Source organism: Tupaia chinensis, unplaced genomic scaffold (genome assembly GCF_000334495.1).
Source record: "Tupaia chinensis unplaced genomic scaffold, TupChi_1.0 Scaffold000097_1, whole genome shotgun sequence".
NCBI classification, from domain to species: Eukaryota; Metazoa; Chordata; class Mammalia; order Scandentia; family Tupaiidae; genus Tupaia; species Tupaia belangeri.
The window spans coordinates 8,216,495-8,240,164 of record NW_006159559.1 but is presented as its reverse complement, the minus strand read 5'-3'; the positions used below and the strand labels follow the sequence as shown (position 1 = coordinate 8,240,164).

Genomic DNA, 23,670 nt, shown 5'->3' with positions numbered 1-23,670 from the left:
GTTGTAGCCACTGTCCTAAAAAGGTGCTGCTGGGAGAGAGTAAAAAAAAATGTTCTATCATTAGAAATAATTGGAGGCAGCCTGGGCCCAGCAGGTGGCATGGTGGTTAAGGGCACTGGACTCCCACATGGCCGACTGTGATTGGAGTCCTGGATCTGGCAGCTTGTTTTCTCACTTTCTCTCTCTTGTTCCCTCTCTGGTCAAATTAAAATAAATAAAGTTAAATAAAATAATTCTGTTTTTAAAAAGAAATCATTGGAGGCAGCCTAAAGTTCAGCAAAATAATGGCTAATGGTCACTGTGTTAGGTTAATACCAAACACACACACACACACACACACACACACACACACACACACGGACATACACACACATCCACGGTTTAGTGAGATCACATTTCCACCTGGGAAGATTGAACTTCAGTTGACCAAGAATCCACAAGTACCATATTTTTTTTTTAAGTTTTTGCTATGAGGTGTGTGTGCTCACCAAAGAGAGAGACAGAGAGAGGGAAAATGAGAAATCACCCCCTTGGGGTGGATGGTCACACCACAGTCTCTTCTCTTCTAGTGTCCTCTTGGGACTTTAGGCACATATGCACATGTGCCTAGTGTGATCTTCAAACCACCAGATCTGGGACTTGAACCTACAGTCGGCCATATTGGATCCAGCTTAACCTCCATGCTATTGCTGGCTCCAAATACCACATTTTAATGCCCCATTTAGATTCTAAAATACAGATAGGAGAAAGCTCAGCAATTCCACAGTACCTATACTAATTACCCTGTTATACAGATAATATAATTTAAATGTATATTTACTATGTAGTTCATTTCATTTAATTCTAGATTTCATTAGATTTCAATAGATTCTAGTTTACTACTTCAATTATACAATTGCTTTTTGATAGTAATAATAATCGACTTTTTTTTTGAGCACTTACCATGTGCCAGGCACTGAGTTAGTTCCTTTTATGCATTAGCTAAGTCCTAACAATATGCTTATGATATTATTATCGTCATTGTTGCCAAGGACCAAACTGAGGCTTGCAGAGGGTAAACAATTTGTCCAAAGTCACAGAGTGGTGAAGCTCAAGGAGGAAATGACTCCTGGTTGTCGTTGTCCTAATAACCATTCTTTCCTTCTTTCTTTATTAAAAATATTTTAATTAAAGATATGTAAATTTTAGTCAAATATACAGTTTTCCAGGATAAAGTCTGGATTCAACGCCCCCCCCTGTGATCTAGGAGTGAGATGAAGTTCTGACCAATGAGATGGAATAATGTCATTCCGGCTCTTACAGGAAAGGTGCAGGTGCTTTTGTTCCTTTTCTTCCTGTCCTACTGGCTGCAAAGAAAAACTTGTTGTAGAAGCAAGAGAATAGTCTTGATAGTTACTGCTGAACTAATTTGCTGGGGTTTGAAGCCAGGTCTGTCAGATGCTAGAGCCTATGCCATGCTATGCTTTCAAAGACTTTGCAATGCCAGTAGTGTTTATTTGAAAAATTAGGCAAAATCCACAGATAACCTGCTCTTGGGAAGCAGGGCTTTGGCAATGAATCTACATGGGTTTGGATACTGACATCGATGTTTACTACTGGGTGTTAGGAATTGCTAGGGATAACAACCTTGGATATGCAGATATGCAGATATAGATCAGGAAACTAGTCTGGAGCCCAAAGAAACTTTAAGGAGGGACTTTATGACTGTCTGTATTTTGAATCGAAAGGTCTCCCTACAGCATGACTCCTAAAAGAAATAAAAATGAGGAACAAGCCAAAAGAAAAATTAACAAGCCAGAGGTGGTCTAAGGATACATACATTAGATGGAAAAAGGCTCTAAAACAAGATAAAAAAAGACCCAAAAAGGAGGTGAGGTCAACTTGCCTCCCCCAGTCCTGGCGTGTCTGTCCATGGAATGTATCTCTGTCAGGGCTGCTTGCCTCCCTGGGTCCTGGCCTGTTTTGTCTGTGGAACATATGTCTAGCTTGATAAACTTGTGCTTAACTTGTCTCCTCATCCCTCAATTTTTAGCTGCGATGGGAAGACATGGACCTCAATTTTCTCAACCTACGAGTTAGACCATGCCAAGTTTCTTCATCTCTGTCCCTCAATTTCCTTTCTTGTAAAATAGGACTGACTGCAGTAAATACCTTCTAAGACCAACATGACAGTTAAACAAGAAAATAGAAAGGAAAGAGCATTGCTAGCCCTTTTGCCTTCTGCATTATATTAAAAAAAAAAGCAAAAGAGCCAGTTTGCGGTCTAGTGGTTAAGGCAGCTGGATCTCACAAGGTCGACTGCGTAGTTCGAGTTCCAGACTCTGTATCTTGAGAAACCTGACAGGTATGTGCATTTGCGTGCCCAAAGCCCCAGAAAGAGGGAGAGATGGAGGAGAAAGGATTGTGGCAGAATTATGCTTCACGGAGGGTGTTTTCTCTCTCTCTTAGTCTCTAGCAAGCACACACACCCTCTGGCAAAACCAAAAAGAAAAGAAGCAAGAATAAGTGATTATTATTATCACAGTTAACTATTCATCAACTGTAAATATGTTGATAAAATAGATTCAGCATCTCTCATTTGAAATGCTGGGAGCAGAAGTGTTTTTTATTTTGATGTTTTTCTTTAGATTTTGGAATATTGCATTTATATAATAAAATATCTTAGGGATGAGACTCAACTCTAAACATGAAAATCAAATATGCTTTATATATACCTTATACATATGACTCGAAGATAATTTTATACAATATTTTGTTTTGACTGTGAACCATCACATGAGGTCTGGTATAGAGTTTTTCCCTTGTGTCATCATATTGGCACTCAAAACTTTTTGGATTTTTGAACATTTTGGATTTCAGGATTTCTGAGTAAGGATGTTCAACCTGTACTACTGGGGATTTGAGATACTATATTTAGAATGCTTAGCACATTTCTTCTCTTATATGAAGCAGCTCCATCAATGGCAGTCATTACCAACATGCACATACTCCAAATAGAAAGGATGACCCTCTTCCTTAAAAAGCCAAATAAATAAATGTGAATAAAGATATTTCAGTTTAGGTGGGATGGTGGTAATATTTATCATCATCTATTTGCATAGCAGGAGTTCATAACAGGATAATAATGAGGAAAAAAAGGTAATACTCCTTTCTTTAGTGCATTAGCTGAAAATGTATTTCCTTGCACAGACTTTGTCTTTTTGTTTTGAGCATGCACTGATTTGTGGGAGTACAACAATTCATTCTGGGTAATTGGCATATACCTCATCTCACACATTGGTCATTATTTGTGTTAGAAACAATTGAAATACTCTATTTTAGTTAAAGATGCACAAGAAGTTGAGGCCATGCTGTTCTCCCTGCAGCACACCCCAGCCATGGTTCTCCTTTCTTTCTATATGCAAGTTCCTTTCTGTTCCCCATCATCCTTCTATTCCTTACCCACTCCCAGCCTCCGCAGCCTCCAGTAGCTGACCTTCATCCATCTACCTCTGCAAGGCCATGTTCTCATTTCCACATACTAGGTAGAATGTGGTATTTCCCTCTCTGCACCTGGCTTATTTCATGTAACATAGTATGAAAACAGGGACCATTTCATGTATTTGTGTGTGGTCCTTGCACAGGGGCCATGTTCATCTCTGTATCATCCTAAAGTCATTGACTTGCAGCCAAAATGCACCCTGAGCAGACATCACCAAATACACATGACCTGAGACTTTATCCAGTTTAAACTGAAAAACTTTTCACTTCATTCACAACAGTAGTAAGAAAAAAACTACAATCACTGGAACTCATAACAGAGATGGAAGACCCATAGTGTGTGGCCTACTGTTAAAATACAGAGAAAAGAGGGGCTGGCAGGGGGCGTGGTGGTTAAGGGCATTGGGCTCCCACATGGTTGACTGCGAATTGAGTCCCAGACCCGGCAGCTTGCTTTCTCACTTTCCCTCTCTCTCTCACTCTAGCCCTGTCTGGTCAAATTAAAATAAATAAATAAAAAGTCAAATAAAATAATTCTTTAAACACATGCACACACACAAACAGAGAGAGAAAGAGAAAAGAAAATGATTGTATCTATTTGGAGAAAAAAATAGAAAAGGTTTGTTTTTTGAGAAGACCAAAATAAACATCAATTTTAAGAACAGAAGACCTGAATTCTGATTTTGACATTGTTCTGGTCCTAAAGTGACTGTTTTTGCTACCTGGAATTGGATGTAGAATCCTGTAGAACTTCTAAAGTATTAGAATTTGGAGGTGATTCTATTTTTAGTTCTCCAAAATAGTTTTTTTTATATTTAATTTAATTTATTATTTATTACTATTATTTTTAATTTGACCATATACAGAGAAAGAGAGAAAGTCAGAAAGCCAGCTAGGTCTGGGACTTGAACCACAGTCAGCCATATGAGAATCCAGCACCTTAACTACCATGCCACCTACAATCCCCAGGTTTCTGCAATGCTTCTAAAAAATATTTCAGATTTTTCTCATTTACTTTCTACAGAAGACCATAGTCAGTGGAGCTATTTTAATCAATTCATTCCATCTGAATTTCTGCAGCATTCCTTTTTTGCTCATTAACATGTACCTCACCACTGATGTTAATGATGAACTTTACCTGGTAATAGATTTACAATACCCCAAAGAGAAAAAAAGGTCAGTATCTTCGTGGGAGAGTCAATTCTGTTAACTGTGGAAGGTTATGAGGAAATAAGGAACAGCTTTTGGTGGAATAGCACATTACAGCTGTCAGTTTTCTTTCACCCACATGATCTCACTTGACTGAGGTGCCAGGGTTAAATGGTGAGTAGCCTGGAGACTTGGAATCCCAGCACAGTAAGAGGTCACTCTAAGCCTCTCCTCTCCAATCTGTGAAACAAAGATCACACTGCCTTATCCATCACACAGTTGTCCTGTGCTCAACTGAAATCACTTATGACCAAAGCTTTGTGAATGGTAAAGCTCTGTATAAATAAAAACCACTCTATTAAAATAATACTGGGAACCAGAGGAGTCAATGGCATTGACCACTCTGAGTTTGAACGCTTAGAAAGGAACCTAATAATATAAATTTCAATTAGAAATAGAAGGCCTGAGAACCTGGAGGGCCATGGGTGCAAGTCCCCAGACCCTAAGGTTGGACATCCTGGAGTTCTGATATCCAAGACCAGGAGAAGACGGGTGTCTCAGCTACAGTAGAAAGAGAGAGAAGGACCAGCAGTTAGCGTAATGGCTATGTCACTGGACTTCCATGTAGTCAACCGCGGTTCGCGTCCCAGACCCAGTGGCTTAAAACTCATGCCAAGCACGTGTGCGTGCGTGCCCAAGATCCCGAGAGGAGAATGGAGGAGAAGGGATTGCGGCGTGGCCATCTCCCCTGGGGGGTGATTTCTCGCTTTCTATCTCTCTGATCTCTCTGTTTGTCTGGTGAGCGCATGCGCCCTATAGCAACAACCTTTCCAAAAAAAAAAGGGGGAGAGAGAGAGAGAGAGAGAAAGAGGGCCTTTGCCTTTCATCTGCCTTTTTGTTCTAGTAGGGTCCTCATGTAATTGGATGGTGCTCAGTTTCTCTGGGTGAAGGAAGATCATTTTTAGCACTGATTCAAATGTTGATGTCTTCCAGAAATACCCTCACAAACATACCCAGAAATAATTATCTACCAGCTCTCTGGGTATCCCTTACCGACCCAAGTTGACACCTGAATGAAGGTGTCACCAGCTACACACAGACTGAGAAGATTCAGCTGGAGTGAAGTCCTACAGGGCCACCCAGGGCAGAGCTTGGTTGTGTGCTGTGTAGCTTCTGCACTCCACATTTTACAGGTGGGAGGGATGAAAGTACACCTCTGTGGTCAACAGGCTTTGAGGTTTTTACTTGTAATTTCCAAACTAAGATGATTGAACTTCAAATACTAACACCCTCCCCCCTCCTTATTTTTCTTTTAAAGAAGATGAGAAATATTAATAACTAAGTCAAGTTCCTGCAGTCAGAAAAGAGCAAAGCCAGAGGTAGAACTCCAGCCTAGCTACCAGCTAAAGTTGTGGAGGTAAGCAATGTGCCGGCTTGCCTTCCCCAGACCAAGAGAAAATAAACCCTAGCTCTTCAGTTATAACCCACCACCCCTGTGTGAGTTATATAATTTTAAAGAACCCCAGAGGTCAGGTGGCAGTGCAGCGGTAAAGGAACTGGATGAACATACATGGAAAAGGTCTTGGCTTTGCATCCTGGAACCTCCTGACCATGCTTGGCTTGCATACACTAACCTGTGATTTGGGCTGCCTGAAACTGGGGTTGGATTGTGGCATGAAGACTCTGTTGGGGGTGCTTTATCTCTCTGTCTCTATCTCTGTATCTCAAGAAATAAGTAAATAAACCTAAGATTATTATTATTTTTTTTAAAGGAAATAAGGTCAATCTGAGGCCTGGTGGTTGAAGAAGCTGGATTCCACATGGCCATTTGAATCCCAGACACAATGGCTTGCAGAATGCACCTGGTGGGTAGGGCAAGTGTGCCCCAAACCCCAAAGAATGGAGAAATGGAAATGAGGGGGTTGCAGTGTGACCACCCACTGTTTAAGGGTGCTTTGTCCCTCTCTTTCTCTCTAGCAAGCACACACGCCCTTTGACAAATTAAAAAAAAATAATAAGAAAGAAAGAACCCCAGTTAGCACATGCAAGAACAAGGTGGAATATTTTCTATATGCTGTTCCTGAGATGTACACATAAGATAATTTATTATCAGTGCTCTCCAGGCAGAGAGCACAAGGAACACAACTGCAGCGAGGCAACTTGGGCTAGTTGGGAAATGATAAGGACGCCTCAGTGAGAGGGTGCTAGAAAATACTCATAAAAGATGTGGGCTTTTGTGTGGTACCTCTGGAGAAGTTTAAGAGACCATGGCTTTGCCCTGCATCAGAAGCTGTCAGGAAGCTGCATAATGCAATAAATGCACATCTCCTTATCTTCTCTGTACGGAGAACAGACCACAGCCTAAAGCTGTCATGTGTCGCAGAGCCACAGCCAGTCCTGTTAGCGAGGACAGCTGTTGTTTGGGTACTCCTGGCGAGGACAGAATGCTTTGTCCGTTTTCTGCCATGATAAGAGAGGATCTTAATCTTATCTAGATCCATCCTGGTCATAGAGGGGTCTTTTTTTCTTTTTGAAGAATTATTTAATTCCATTTGTCACTATTACTTTTTAATTTGACTAGAGAGAGAAAGAGGGAGGGAAAGCGAGAAAGCTAGTGGCCAGGTCCAGGTCATAAACTGAGGTCAGCCCTGTGGAATCTCGCATTGCCTTTAACTACCACATCACCTGCTGGCCCTCTGAGAGGTCTTTTCTATTGTTGATATTCTGGGAAACTTTTTGTTCACTTTCAATAGAACATCAAGGCTCAGGGGTAGTGCTGGTCAGCTCCTTCTCAGCATAAAAGAATCTGTCCCTGGTGTATGGACAGGTGTTGGATTCACAGGGGTCGTGAGTGATGGTGTTCATCACACAGTCAGCACTGGGCCTTTCAGCCACAGGACACAAGTAGTGCTTTCTGGAACAAAATCTAGAAAACTTGGACTCCTCAGACTACAAAGAGCGCTCTCTTCCCCCACATTGGGCATCACAGATGCGGCCACTGCTGTGAGATCAGGGCTGCATCGGCCCAAGGAGCAGTTCAGAAACAACACAGAGGTGCCCACAGATGAGGACCCATCCGGGACTCTGCCTTTGTCTCCTCAGAGCACCACCTCCTGGAAAAGACAGACGGTTATGCTGAAAAATGGAGAAAAGCCAAGCAATGTGCTGGGAGGGCCATCTGCAGTCCAAAGGAGTGTTTTCTACCCCTCCCTGTACATTGGAATCACCGGGGACTCTTAAGTTAGTCTTGGTCAGGGTTGCATCCCACTGAGGTAAGTGGTCTGGGACTCCACTCGCGGTGACATGCCAAACATTTCCTGGGGGTTTAATGTGCAGCCAAGTTTGAAAACCACTGGTTTATTTGATCACTCTTAAAGATTTGAGGGTGTCACACACAGCTCTTGAATCAGAAGCCGGGGTCTTGCCTTTATATACAAAAGCTAGAATAACATTTCGGTGTGTTTACAGGTCTAAAGAAGCAAAGGCTGGAACCTGGGAATCTCATGGATGCCCAATGAACAATATTCAGGTGCAGGAGACTCCAATCCCTACCAAGGTGACAGGAATTCTGTCCCTCCTGAATGATGCTGTCCCTTTGTCTCAGTCCATTCTTGTTGTGGTAAAATGCCCGAGATGGAGTAATTTATTAAAAACAGAAACTTCTCAGTTTCTGGAGGCTGGGAAGTTTAAAGCCAAGGGAGAAGTCTAGGACCCCTAGCGTGAAGGAAGGACAGAAAAGGAAACTGGTCTTTTCCTTAATCATATTTGGGAGGACACTAATCTACCCGTGAAGTCACACCCTGAGGGAGAAGAGCGCCCTAAAGGACGCCCCTGTAACACGGTTGCATTGGGGATGAAATTTCACTTCAGATTTGGGTAACACGCAAACCTTTCCACCACAGAACCCTTCAGTTTCCAAGAAGCTCCCGGTGTTGCAGGGCTGCGTTTGCTCAGGCTGAGGGCGCCTGCAGCATGTCGCCCTCAGAAGCTCGCCAAGCAACCCAGCGGTTATAAGGGCCTGGGCCTCCCCCAGTCTTAGGTACAAAAGCAGGCTAGGCAGCTTTCTGGGCAATCTTCCTAATCCTGGCGCCCAGGGCAGCAGCTCTGCATGCAACCCTTCCTGCAGCGGTCCCACTGCCAGTGAGGGAACTTACCTCGCCCAGTCCTTAAAAGAGATGCCACAGCGCCTCAGGGGTTCTTGGAGAGCAGCTGAGTGCAGCCTCTGGGCTGTAGCAGGGAGAAGAGCCAGAGCGGCAGGGTGTGAGTGTAGGGTGGTGCAGGCCTAATGTCAGGGTAGAGTCTTTTTAATACACCTCATTCTAGATTCCACTTCTACTCCAGGAAGTATTAGGAAAGTAGTTAGTCTTAAAAAGGACATTATCCCTGTTTACACAGAAGTTTAAAAAAAATTAAAATGACATATTTCCTTTGTTCAAAATAAACATGCGTGCTTTTGATGGGAAGAAATCCAAAATTACAAGACTCTTGGTTTAGCTTATTTGTTTTATTTTATACAATCACTGTACATCTCCAGTTTGTAAAATGAATTTACCTAACATGAATACACTTCACACCCGTTCAGTTGAAGATATCATATATGTTATCATCAATAGTCCTCCATTTCTGTGTCCCTTAAATGTCTTGCCATACAATGTCTCTCTTTCATAGCCTGGCTTGGTTCGGAAGCAGTAAACCTTCTATATTTGCCCGCTTTCCAGCAAATGCCAGGGTCTCATTGTTTTTTTTATGTCTAAGTAGAATTCCATAGTGCATATGTGCCACTTTTTCAAACCATTCATCTGTTCATAGACAATCAGGTTGGTTGATATAGTTCATTTAAATATTTATGCTTTGGGAGGGTGTGATTACTATCTATCAGAAACAATGTGCCACAAAACATCTGCAGGAGAGAACTGGAGAGTGGTTTTCTTCTCAACAGTTTGCAGAAACATCTTAATGTACTTCGGCCCAGCCAGGAGCATGGCAGTTAAGAGGCTGGATCCCACATGATGGACTGTGTTGAGTCGCATACTCAGTGTGTTGCATGTGCCTGTGTGCCCAGAATTCCAAAAGGAGGGAGAAAGAGAAAAGGGATTGTGGTGTGACATCCTCCATAGAGGTGCTTTCTTGTTTTCTCTCTACTTCTCTCCAGAAAACACATGCACCCTCTGGCAAATTAAAAATAAAAACACTCCTGGAAGGCAACTTCAAGGGGCCCAAGCAGTGGTTTCCCCTGACAGAGTGACTCAGAGCCCTACAGGGTTCCTCAAGACCCCTCAAAAACCCTCCCCTTGGTGACCACTTATGAAGCAGAGCATGGTGTCCACTTCTGAGTGCTTTGTAATGTAGGTGTGAAGAAATCTTCCCTCAAACGTGGCTTCCATGGCTAAGGAAAATAAACTCAAGAAAATAGCCCCCACCTGTGGGTGTTTTCATAGCTAGGAGGGCTCCCTTTTAGGTTTCCAAGATTGATAGAAAAATGAAAACAACTGCTATAAATGCAAAGAGCATTCTCGCTTCTGAAAGTGAAAGTCATGCCCCCACCACAAACAGCACCAATGGGTTTCTGCAGAATGAAGATGGCCAACTCAATGGGAATTTACACTGGAAGGGGAGCAAATTAAATTTAAATTAATGGCAGGACTCTGGGTGCCCTTGGGCACAGCTAAGTACACAGAACTTAGAAACCCACCACCCAGAATTCACCCCAGAGGCTCTATTTTAGAAATGGACATCTACTGAGGTATTAATTACCAATATTTCTCAAAATATGGCATGTGGGCAGGGAGGTCAACGTCTGTCACCTGAACACAGGGTCATAGCAATGAAACTCTGGTACTCAACCGAGGTCAACCTCTTAAGTAATCAGTATGGTGTGTCACCCCACAAGGAAGCACAGAAAACCAGCAGCGGGATAGATGGAATGCTGGAACCACTGTGCTCAGGACACTTAGAAATCAGCAAACATGGTGGCCTCTTAGAAAAGGAACGGAAGAGTTTCCACATGAAAATGAACAGAAGAAAACATTTCCCGTAAAGCAAAATAACAACTAAACGAGCCCCCAAAAGTGCAGAAAAATTACATCAAGAGAGTTCCTCAGGTGAAGAAATATGTCTTCCAGAATTTAAATAAAAACCTTATTTTTGAAAAGGAAACTCTACTTCCTATAATGAAAGAGTGGGGGAAAGGGGTGACAGAGGACATGCAGGGTGACCAAACCTGACCTACACCTGTGTGGGCTAGTCGGTCCTGACTCACACTCACTTTGCCTGAGTGCTCAGAGAGCTGGATCTAAAGCCATTGCTGCCCAAAGAGCCAGGGAAATAACAATTGAGGAACAGGATGCTGTAAAAAAATCAAGACTTTTGAAGAAATAATAAAGAAAACATGTGACCATAATCAAAAGGCAGGATTATTTTTCTTCTGTTCATCCATAATTTATAATTCCTTGGAACAAGTTACTAACCAATAAAAACTGCTCATCTCCACTGGCATGGTACCAGACTGACAATCTCTACATGAACCTCAATAAAAGTAAACACAAAACAGGGACCAGCAGGGGAACCAGCAGTTAGCGTAATGGCTATGTCGCTGGCCTCCCACGTAGTCGACCGCGGTTCGCGTCCTAGACCCGGTGGCTTAAAACTCACGCCGGGCACGTGTGCGTGCGTGCCCAAGATCCCGAGAGGAGAATGGAGGAGAAGGGATTGCGGCGTGACCATCCCCCTTGGGGGGTGATTTCTCGCTTTCTGTCTCTATGTCTCTCTCTGTCTGTCTGGCGAGCACACGCGCCCTATAGCGAAAACCTCTCAAAAAAAAAAAAACAAAACAAAACAAAAAAAAAACAGGGACCAGCAGATGGCATAATGGTTACATCACTGGACTCCCATAGAGTTGACTGCAGTTTGAATCCTGGAACCAGTGGCTTGAAACTCATGCCTAGCATATGTGCATGCATACCCAAGAGGAGAATGGAGGAGAGGAGATTGCAGCATGGCTAATCCCTGGGGTGTGTGGGGGAGGTGATTTCTCCTTGTCTGTCTCTGTCTTTCCAGCGAGCATACACACCCTATAGCCAAAATTCTCTTTAAAAAAAACGTAGACAAAATCACAAATTAACAAAAACCAGTATGGTCCCCTATACCCAGACCAACTCTTCTTCAGGAAGAGAAGATATTTTTCACTTATTTCTCTTAAAGATATTTCTGAGTAGGATTGTCCTCCTGAAATTCAATCATTGCAGAGTGAAGTTAAAAAAAAAAAAAGATGAATGAAACTTAGTAGGGACTACCTAAAGGTTCAAGGTGAACTTCTCAATGCAATGAGATCACCTCTGAGCCACCAAACTAGCTCTGCATGGTAAGAGAGAATTCCACTCCTTCCTGATTCCTGAGGCTCTCCGTGCAGTCTAGAAGGCAGGACAATTCAGTGGTCCTCCAGGAAAAGAAGTCCAAGGGAGTTGAGAAACCTGACCCACCAGGTCTGCTGATCAGCTAGAGATCAAAATTGCTTTAGACTTCTAACTTTATGTAGTATTTTTTAAAGACATTTTTGCTATAGGGTGTACAGGCACTCACCAGAAAGACCGAGAAAGACAGAAAGTGAGAGGTCACCTCCCAAAGGAGATGGCCATGCCACAGTCCCTTCTCTATTTTCTTGGAATTTGAGGCATGCACACACATACACATGGCATGAGTTTCAAGCCTCCAGGTCTGAGAATCAAACCGTGGTTGACCACATAGAAGTATAGCACCTTAATCACTATGCCACCTGCTGGCCCCAATTTTAGATTTTTCAAGGAATCAAAGTTACAAGTAGATTCCAAATAAAAATCTGACTAAAGGATGCTGAGAAAGAATACTATTTAATAACTGGTGTTAACAATGTATGATAATTAAAGTTTTGAGTTGGTTTGAGCTCAGGTATTACAATGTGTGAAGTCTAACCACACATAAAAAGAAATGTTCAAAAACAGAGAGAACTTGTGTGATTTTCTATGGAGACTAGAAACAACTCCCTCTAACCCCTCACTGGCTTCTACTTTCTTTCCTCTCCACTTGCCTAGGTTTCACTTGCGCCACCCAGTGGCTTTCCTGAGCACTGCTTCATGGCCAGGGAAGGCCCAGTAGACTCAGACAGTTGGGTCTTGAGGATCAGAATAACATTACCTGTCCATCACTAAGTCTTACTACCTGCCTGAGACTTGACATACATTGTCCTTTCCTTTTCACCACAAGTCCTGGACGAAGAGGTGTTTACATCCACTTGGCAGATGAGAACAGAGGGGCTTCCAGTTAGGCTATGTATACAGGCACAAACCTGGTACTTCAACTGGGATGCTAAGATTTCCTCGGACTCCATGCATATGTAATCTTTACTGATGTGATGGCAGTATTAGGCTCACTGTTGTATTTGTGTAATTCTCTAAAGGCAAGCTTATAAAAACAACAAAAATAACATTCTCTACTACACATTTGCTGTTTCCAAATACATAGCTGGATTCCAAGTAAATGACTGAGAAACAGTGATTTCCTGCTTATCTGCTGTGGCTTGGATTTTGTCAGAGATGGCATCTTTCAAGCAGGTATTTACATTCTGACTGTGGCATTGCCCTAATCCTTCCCTTCCCACTTCATCAACATCCAGATTGTGACATTTGCTGTCATCTTCTAGATATTATTATTCATTGCAGATTTGCAGTGGCAATTTTCATTTTTTTACCAGTTTCCCAGTAAGGTTAATCAACTGAGTATCCATTAATGGAATGTTACTTTTCACTCCAGCTACAAGCACGGCAATTATTTCCTCTACAAACTTCAAGTATATAGCAATTTATAATGAAAAAACACTCTCCTTATTTAAAAAAAGGACACCGTGATTTGTCACCTTAACCACTTTTTTTACACTTATTCAAAGAGACAGACAAAAGCTGCAATAGGGACTTTACCCCATGACCCACCCCTAATCTTTAACCAGCCCAGGATCATGGGCAAACAAGTGCCTGGAGAATCCAGGTCTCCAGACTTGATCTAGACACCTTGGCATCTGGAATTGCTTTCCACACTATCTCATTTTATCATGGTGCCACTATCTGGCCCATAACCACATTTCTCACACATGGGGTGCTCAGACTAATCTCTGGATGCAGACATGGAACTCTTTCATGGCGGTCAGCTTCACATGACTTTGTTACAGATGTGACACCCCTGGGCCCCAAATCACTAAGAAAATGAGTAAGTGCCCCCCCATACTCCTTTCTACACCATTTTAGAGACTAAATGATATTGTTATAAGTGAGTTAATTAGAATATAATGTTCATGAAAATAATTAAGACAATGGATGTTTCATAAGGCAGCATTAATTAGGTTGGAATTTAAAAATAATCACTTCTGCAGTATAAAAATTCATAACAATTCTTTCTCTACCATTATGTCGTTATATAACTAAGAATTAGTGCCACACACAAACACCTTAGTGGCCTTGAAGGTGAACCAGTAGCAAGAAAGCTGAATTTCAGACTATACTACGCCTTTCTTGCCATTGTGGGGAAGGACACGTGGCACAGAAAAGCTATGGGGTCGTAATATCCCAGGATGCCTAGAAACGGTCTGATCCTCATGAATTCTGTCCCTTTTCACAGTACAAGCAACACCAATTAGAAATGGTTAAGTGGGCCCAGCAGGTGGTATGGTGGTTAAGGTGCTGGACTCTCAACATGGCCGGCCAAGGTTCAAGTCCTGGACAAAGCAGCTTGAAAATCACACTGGGTGCACATGTGTGCATGCCCAAAATTCCAGGAGGAGAAGGGATGGTGGGGTGGCTGTCCCTGAGTCCCGCCCCCCAGGGGAGCGATTTCTCACTTTCCCCTCTCTCTCTCTGGTAAGTACATGTGCCCTATGGCAAAAACCTAAAAAGAAAACTGAAAAAAATTTAAAAAAAGATAGGAAATAAGGATTAAAAGAAGAAATTTGTGAACACATGTGAACCTCCAGAGCATGGCCCGGTGTCTGAAATTCAAATTCGACTTTGGAGTTTTGATTTGCCTTTCAACATGTTTTCCAGGGAACTGTTTCCTGAATTTTAAGAAATTGCTATCAATGTAATGATTTCCTATAGATGGGATCATTTTGGGCATACCTGAATGCTATTAGAAATGTGATTGACTCAACATTTTCTTTAGACTCATTTACTATATAACTGGACCACAAGTGAATTCACTTATCTAGGTGCATTCCGTAAATACACCTTAACAGTGATGAATAATCTCAATCAGCCATTGACTTAGACCTGAAAAAAAAGCAGGAACAAATATAAACACTTACAATGTAGGGGGCTGGCAGGTGGCATGGTGGTTAAGGCACTGAACTCTCACATGGCTGACAAGAAATTTAGCCATTCTAAATCACCTGGTATTCTGGTTGCTAAAGGTTAAAAAACCTCTATTCTAGAGATGTTTGCTTTGAAGAAAAAGTCCACATCCTACACCTGGAGGCCTGCTTTCTCACTTTCCCTGTCTCTTTCTGGTAAAAATTTTAATAATAAATGAAATAATTCTTAAAAACAAACAAACAAAAACCTTACAATGCAGGCCTGGAAGGTAAGGAAGTTAAGGAGGCTAGATTCCACATGGCCAACTGTGCAGATCAAGTACTGAATCAGAGGCTTGAAAAACATGCTCAGGGTGTAGCGGTGGGCAGCAGGTTGCATGGTGGTTAGGGTGCTAGATTCCCACATAACTAACCATGGTTTGATGCTGCGTGGCTTGAAAATCACACCAGGCATGTGTCCATGAGCCCAGCATCACAAGAGGGGATTGGAAGAGAAGGGATTTCAGTAGGTACGTTCTATGTGGGGAGGTGATTTCTCACTTTCTCACTCCGGTGAGCACATGCACCCTATAGCAAAACTTAAAAAGAAAGAAAAAACACAATGCAGAAGAATATAATTTTTGAGAGGTTTTTGCTATAGGACATGTGTGCTCGCCAGAAAGACAGAGACAGAAAGCAAGAAATCACCCCGCATACCAGGGGTGATGGCCACGCAGCAATCTCTTCTCCATTCTCCTCTAAGGATCTTGGGCACACACACACACACCCTGATGTGAGTTTAAGACACCAGTCAGGGACTCGAATTGCAGTTGACTATGTGGGAGTCCAGCAACATGGCCATTATGCCAACTGCTGATCTCATAATGCAGAATATCATTAAATATGCTTTAAAACAATTAAACCAGAGGTCTTTATTAAGTGGTTCTGAAAAAGGATAAGAAATTTACTCTTAGCCTAAATCACCTGGTATTCTGGTTGCTAAAGGTTAAAAAGATCTCTATTACAGACACATCTGTTATGATGAGAAAGTAACATCATTCAGGTTCACTTATTTCAACAAAACAATTAACACCAAGAAAAACCCAGTCTATAACACATAAGAATCCCAGAGAGGGTTCACTGAAAGTCCGTCATTTTGCTTAGAACAGTTAGACAACCTCAAACAGGGTCAATGTTGGGTACATGTCAAGAGTCAATCACAGCTAAAGAAGTTTATGCTGAAAACTGAGACTGAGAATGCAAAAATGATTTCATTTCTACAGAAAAAAATCATGAGAGGAAATGCAGACTTAGGCAATCAACTCAAATCTGTATCTTGGAAAGACAGACATCATTGTATGACTGACTGCAGCACTCATTCTGTCACCACTGGTAGTGACCATTGACTCCATACTTTGACTAAGGGATAGGAAACCAGGGCCTTCTGCTCTGCTTCATGGACCTGAAACAAGTCGACCCTTTGCCATTCAAATACAGACACAAAATCAATGATAAAGAAGAAAGGAAAATTTATTACAGTGTGGCCACACTGGGGAGACATGAAAGAATATTTAACTAGCCAATCGATTTACAGGTGCTTTTATAGGGGAAGGGGAACAGTAGGGCTAGTAGCTATCTATACAAAACATAGATCAGGTTAATTTTTAGCTGGGGGGGATATTATCAAGTGATTGGTCTTGAGGCAGGAGAAACAGTTTTAGCTGGGCAAGGGGAGGGGTGGTGGACTGGGGGCAGAGTGATGGGCTGGGGGCAAGGTGGGGTGGGTGCATGGTACAATAAAATGCTTGGTCTTCCAGAAAGCAGTTTCGGTCTTTAGCTGGGGTGGAACTCCCTTCCTTGTTACATGCTTCAGGCTGGCCTCCAGTGTCCTTGGAGTTCCTAAGAGAGATCTCAAACAAAGAGTATTGGGCAGAAGGAAGAAACCAATTTTGATTAGCAAGATGGAGTCAGTCTGGTTAAAGCAGGCCCTTGTTACAGATACAACAGAAACCAGAAAAAGAATCCAAATGTTACTAAAATGATAAAAATATTCAGAATACTTACTAGATCCCTGAGGTCATTACTTGTATGCAGCAAAATTTAAGTTCTGGAGGATACAAGGAATTTGGTTAGTAGCGAGTTAACATTTCACAATGTTTAAATACTTACCCAACTGTACTGTTTTCCAGAACATCATTGTAGTCAACACTTAAGTGGGAAAATGAAAAATACATAAGTATCACAAGCCAAAATACAAAGGATGCAAAAACACTTTCTATTGCAAACCTGTGGCAGTGGCAGGAGGGACAGCAGTGACATTTCTAGGTAAGGACACTGCAGCCATCAGCAGGTTGAGAGATGGACCAGGAGAATTCCAGGGCTGGAACTAGGATCTGTGTGCGCTCACTGCAACCCACTGCTTCTGTCTCCTTTGGTCTCCAAAACACTCACTATACATCTAATACGTATTCTAACAACTTCCTTAAATTAGAACCAGAGGTTAAGCTCAGATCTGCTGGTGGTGGCTGGGGGAGGTGAAGAGGGATCAGGCAGGGGATAAGGTGTTCCCAACTCCTATCTTTCCCAGCCCAGAAATGGTGCCTGGGTTGTGCAGCCCCATCCCACGACAGAGGAGGATGATAAAGTAGTCCCTTCCCAAGGACTTCCCAGCACCAACAAATGGAACATGGAATTGTAGTCCCACACTGAAGCTGCAGACTCACAGGACAGGTGCTAAGGGCTGAAGTCCTCGCAGTTTGGAGCAGGCAGTTTGGACATGTCCTCAGGCACAGTGCAGATCACTCTGTCTCGGCTGAGACTTTGCAACATCTCAGTTCTTAAAATATCAAAGAGCAGAGAAAAAAAATCCAATAGCTGAAATTCTACCTCAGAACAAAACCAAACACCTATTGTCCGAACACACTCACCAACTGAGCCGACCCCATATTCCTGCAGTTGCTTACCTCTTGGAAGCTCCTTACCTCTCCGGCTCCGACTGTGAAACTACATACGGCAGGTTCTTTGGGTTAAGTAGCTGGAGCTCTCGTTTCTCTTCATCACATCTTTAAATGTGTTAAAGATGGGACAATTACTGTATTTCCTCATCACTTTCTAGCACACCCCCACCCACCTCACCACAAAACCCAGGTATGAAGCATGTTCTCAGATTGCCATCCATGTAAGTTCCTAGGAATCCATTTCAACTGAAAATGTAAGCTCCACCAGTTGTTCCAGATCCACTTCAAAGTAACTGCCCAATTTTCAGAAAATTCAACTTCCTGTAAGAAAAGAGAGATTTTACAATCACCTTACCAACTCAGTTGGTAACACAAAAGGTCACCATAGGGCATCGCAGCAATCGGCAGTGCTTGCCCTACTGATCTTGGAGATCAGTCTGGAACCACACACCCTTTTCCTTTAGCTTCTGGCCCCATCTTTTTTTTTTTGGGGTGGGGGGAGAGAGGTTTTTGCCATAGGGCACGTGTGCTCGCCAGACAGAGACAGAAAGCGAGAAATCACACCCCAGGGAGATGGCCACACCGCAATCCCTTCTCCTCTGGGGATCTTGGGCATGCATGCACACACGCCTGGGGTAAGTTATAAGCCACCAAGTCCAGGACTTGAACCGTGGTCGAATACATGAGAGCCCAGCAACATAGCCATTTCGCTAACTGCTGGTCCCCTTCTGGCCCCATCTTAAGACACCTGCTTTTCCTACTACCTTCAGCCTTCAAGTCCCTGGTAATTTTCTTCTAAAATAAAATATTCAGCCCTGTCACATGCCCTCACTCACTGTCTTTCACCTTAAAGGGATCTTTCACCAGGATGCAGGCCAGCCACTGGCATGATGATTAAGGTGTGGAATCCACATGGATGACTGTGTGGAATCCACATGGATGACTGTATGGACCCCATGGCTCGAAAAGTATGAGAGATGTGCAACTGGACTTGCCTGAAATCCTGAGAATGGAGAATAAGGGACTCTGGAACGGTCATCGTCTATGGGGATGCTTCCTCACCCCCCTCCCCATTTCTCTCTGGCAACCATGCTTGCCCTGTAGCAAACATCAGAGTCCATAAAACTTGTGGCTGCTGCTCTGAAATGAGAGCTATCTTATTTGAAGAATTTTAGGCCAAGGAGAAACATCCAGCCACTCTACACCTGACCTGAAGATCTCAACTGGCTGCCTAACGTTTCTAGATCACATGCTTTTCAAACTCTACCCCGAAAACCAGTCACTTAGTAATCCAGACCACTGTAGATTCTGCTGATATGTAGGAGACAGAGCCAGAGCTGAGGTTTTGCAGGCCAGCTCGTGCCAGTGTTTCTAATACCTTGGTCCCACATTTTCAGTACCAAGTCTGCAAAAACCAGAACACCTATGCTGTGCGGGGGGGGGGGGGCCCTCTCCAAGGCCAGGTCTATCTCCCTCAGCCACCCCAACCTCTGTACAGCTCTGTCCCATCTAAGACCTTCTTCACAGTATTTGTGAGTGGAAACAACCCTACTCTTTGTATCTGACCATTTGGCTCCTAGGATCCTGGTAGGAGAAGTGTCAAATTAGACTACTAGTGGAGATGGACTTAAATCCAATAAGCACAGACCCCAGCGGAACGTGGAGTTCGGTTTTAACAGAAAATAAGTATAATTTCTCAGTCATTTTTATTGACTTTACCTTGGTGAAGAACCTGTTGGTTGCTGTGAACATGCTGAACATCAAGGATGGTTTATGATCTTGTGAAGAACATGTGACAGTGCAAATTGTTTGTTCCCTTTTGTAAGGGCTCACACAGGGCAAAGGCACCTTCTGTGCCATGTGATGTGGGGGCAGAATGATCCAGTACCTTTTCATGTGGTGGCAGACATTTCCAAATATAAGACTTTAAATTCATATTGGCATCACTGTCTATTTAAAAAAAGGGCTTCATTAGTGTACCAGACTTTGTATGAAACACACACACACGTACATGCACATAGTAAGGAAACGTTGCACAAAAGAGTGTGAGTGAACCAAAGAAGGAGAAGAAATGGAGGCAAGAGAGTATTCTTATGCTGAACGTAAAACAAATGCCGACTGACTCTCTATACAAGTCACAAGTCAGCAAGAAGGTCCCCAGACTTGTTCTCAGACAAAATTAGATATCTGATGGCCACTTTTCTGGTCATCGGAAGTTTGAGAGTATGTGCCTTACACTGAGAAGCTCCTACGACTGTCTTTAGCTTTCACTGGGCAGTTAACAACACCTGTTTGGTCCCAATGTGTGCTTAGGAGAACAAGTCTTAAAACTATTTGGGTTTTTCATTTCCTTCAGAAGCACTAAGGGAATTCCATGTTTTACTGAAGTCGCATGATTATCTAATACAACATTACAGGAGATTTCATAAGATGTATGGATATTAATTATGCAATTCTTTATTTTTCGTAGTTGGAGTGCTTTATATATATAAAGATAAATTACTGCTGATATTAAGTCATCTGTGTTCATACCTGCATATAAAAACACAATCAGCAATGGAGCCTGGAGGTTATATATATATATTTTTTTTTTTTGGAGAGATTTTCACTGTAGGGCGCGTGCGCTCGCCAGACAGACAGGGAGAGACATAGAGACAGAAAGCGAGAAATCACCCCCCAGGGGGGATGGTCACGCCGCAATCCCTTCTCCTCCATTCTCCTCTCGGGATCTTGGGCACGCACGCACACGCGCCCGGCGTGAGTTTTAAGCCACCGGGTCCGGGACACGAACCGCGGTTGACTACGTGGGAGTTCAGCGACATAGCCATTACGCTAACTGCTGGTTCCCGGAGGTTATATTTTTAATGAATCTGAAAAAAAATAAAAACATGCAAGTACTAGAAATACTATTGTTTTCTTAATGCAATATAGACATTCGTGTTTTATAATCAAAAGATACTTACATTTTCAGCAATACATGGTTCCAAAGAGATTGGATGCTAAATGTCAGAGAAAAATTTTACTTTGACGGTTGTGATTAGCATTTTCAAGTAAAATGTTAAAAATAAGTCTATATCATATACTCACATCACACAATTTAGAAAGGGAGTGTCTCGAAACACTATCATTTCAAAAGAACAGTTTGGAAAGTATAAGCTTATACCTGAATTGAGATGATCTGCTGGCAGGGCTCTGTCTTCCCATTCCACAGCTGAGAAAGATAAACTCACACGCATGCTGATATAAATCAGTCCCTGGATTAATGACCAACTACTCCAACACCCACTTCCTATTTCACAATGAACGGGAACTAATAAACAGATATTAAACGCCTTAAGAAGTTAATTAGAAGACAAGCCATTAATATCTTCAAGCTCAGAACAGGCCTAATTCTTGCATGGAAATCAGATGTGTATGTGACCCTTACTTGTAAAGGCACTGTGAGATCCTTTACCTGTTCACAAAGGATATTGCTCCTGAGGGTCAGGGTTACCAGGCAACAGCCCAGGGCAAGAGAAACTCTTCACACCAAGGTAGGGCATGGTGGAAAGCAAGAAAGTCTGTGATTGGCTGGTCTGGAGTAGGCCAAGAATTGGATGGGGCAGTTTAGCAGTGGACTAGGGCAGGGCACATTGGAGGCTAGAGTTTTGGCAGAATTGGGGTAGGGTCTTCGGCTGGAAATCTTTTGGCATATGAGCGGGCATGGTTGGGACTTCTGCGATTAGGCAGGGGCTTGAGGTTGGGTAAAGCAGTTTACACTGGGCTGAAAAGTGTTTGGGGTGCTCATGGCCTGGAAATTTTAATGAGAATAGGGAGAGCTTAGACTGAGTCAAGGACACACTGTGGCAGAGTGAAGGGCTCTACTTGGCCTGGAAAAGAGGAACGGCTGGGGCTGGGGATGGGGCTGGGATTAGGCTGAGCCAGAAGCAAGGGCTATGGCTGGGGCTGGGGTGGTGGGGTTAAGCATTAGGTAAAGTCTTGACATTGCCCAGGACTACAGTTCTAAATGGACAGGTAAGACATTAGGCTACAGCAAGAATCTAGGGCGGAGCAACTTACGGGTGAACGTCCAGGTGCACAGGAGAATACCAAGGGGCTTTAAGTTCTCATAGTAACGATAGCGCACTGAGAATTGGTAAACATCAGGTAGCGCACTGTGTAGAGCTAGAAGGGCCATGATAACCTAGTCTGGACTGGGCAGGGGATTACTTGGGGTAGTACAACAGTGGACAGGGGAAGGGCACTTTTGAGGCTAGATATTAAAAAGGTTCCGACAGGGATTCCGCAGAGTCTTGGGATGGAAATCTTTCTCCATTTGTGGGGGCTGGGTTTGGACTTGCTCCACGGCGAGATTGGGGTAGAGAATGGGTAAAGCGAATTACACTGAGCAGGGAAGGGTCTGGGGTGCTCTTGGCCTGGAAATAGGACTGGGAATAGTAAGAGCTTGGACTTAACCAAGGCAACAATGCGGGAGGTCATAGGGGTATTCTTGGACTGGAGTACGGGAATGGCTATGGCAGGGGTGGGGGCTGGGGCTGGGGGTAGGGTTGGAGGTTGAGGCAAAGGCATAACTACAGGATTGGCATTGGACAGGTAGGACATTAGGCTCTAGCCTGAATCTAGGTCAGAGCAACTCACGGGCATTCGTCACGTGTACATGAGAATGCCAGGGGCCTTTAAGATCTCATGGGTACGGTAGTACTCTGAGAGGTGGAAAACAGCAGGTAGGGCATGGTGAACTGCTAGAAGTGCCGTAATTGGGTGGTCTGGACTGGACCAAGGATAGATTGGGTATGTTTAGGGCCAGATTTTAAAAAGAATTGGAACAGGGTATCTGAAGGGTCTTAGGCAGGGACTTCTTTTGGTGAGAAGGGAGCTTCAGTTTCGGGAAAGCGATTTACGCTGGGAAAGAAGGGTTAGGGGTAATCTTGGCCTGTAAATAGGACTGGGAATAGTGGGAGCTTGGACTTAGCCAAGGACACTCTGTGGCAGGATATTGGGCTTTACTTGGGCTGAAGCAGGGGAACTGCAGGGGCATCCACATACACATGAGAATGACTGGGGCCTTTCAGATCTCATGGGTACGGTAGTACCCTGAGAGATGGTAAATAGCAGGTAGGGCATGGTGGACTGCTGTAAGTGCCATAATTGGCTGCTCTGGACTGGGACGAAGATTGATTGGGGGATTTAGCAGCATAATAGGGTAGGGTCCGTTGGAGGGTGGACTTTAGGGAGAATTGGGGCAGGGTTTCTGCAGGGTCATGGGCAGGGACATGTTTTACGGTGAGATAGGGGCTCGAGATTCGGAAAAGCGATTTACGCTGGTGGAGAAGGGTTGGGGTGATCTTGGCCTGCAAAAAGGACTGGGAATAGTAGGAGCTTGGACATAGCCAAGGCCACTCTGTGGCAGGATATTGGGCTATACTTGGGCTGAAGCAGGGGAACTGCAGGGACTGGGGCTAGGCATAGGGCTGGCTAGGGCTGGGCTGGGCTGAGGCTGGGGCTTGGGCTGGGGCTGGGGCTGGAGCTGGGGAAGTTGAGCCTAAGCCATAACGACAGGCTTGGCATTGGACAGGTAGGACATTAGTCTAAAGTCTGAATCTAGGTCTGAGCAACTCACGGGCATTCGTCCATATGCACATGAGAATGCCAGGGGCCTTTAAGATCTCATGCGTACGGTACTAAGTACACTGAGGGGTATAAACAGCAGGTAGGGCCTGATGGAGAGCTTGAAGGGCCATAATTGGCTGCCCTGGACTGGGCCGAGGATTGATT

General features: G+C 43.5%; 1 pseudogene; it reads right to left on the bottom strand.

Annotated features, from left to right (window-relative positions):
- Positions 1-3,578: 3,578 nt before the first annotated feature.
- LOC114006887 (uncharacterized) lies at positions 3,579-3,678 on the bottom strand (annotated as a pseudogene).
- Between the last annotated feature and the right edge of the window lie 19,992 nt (positions 3,679-23,670).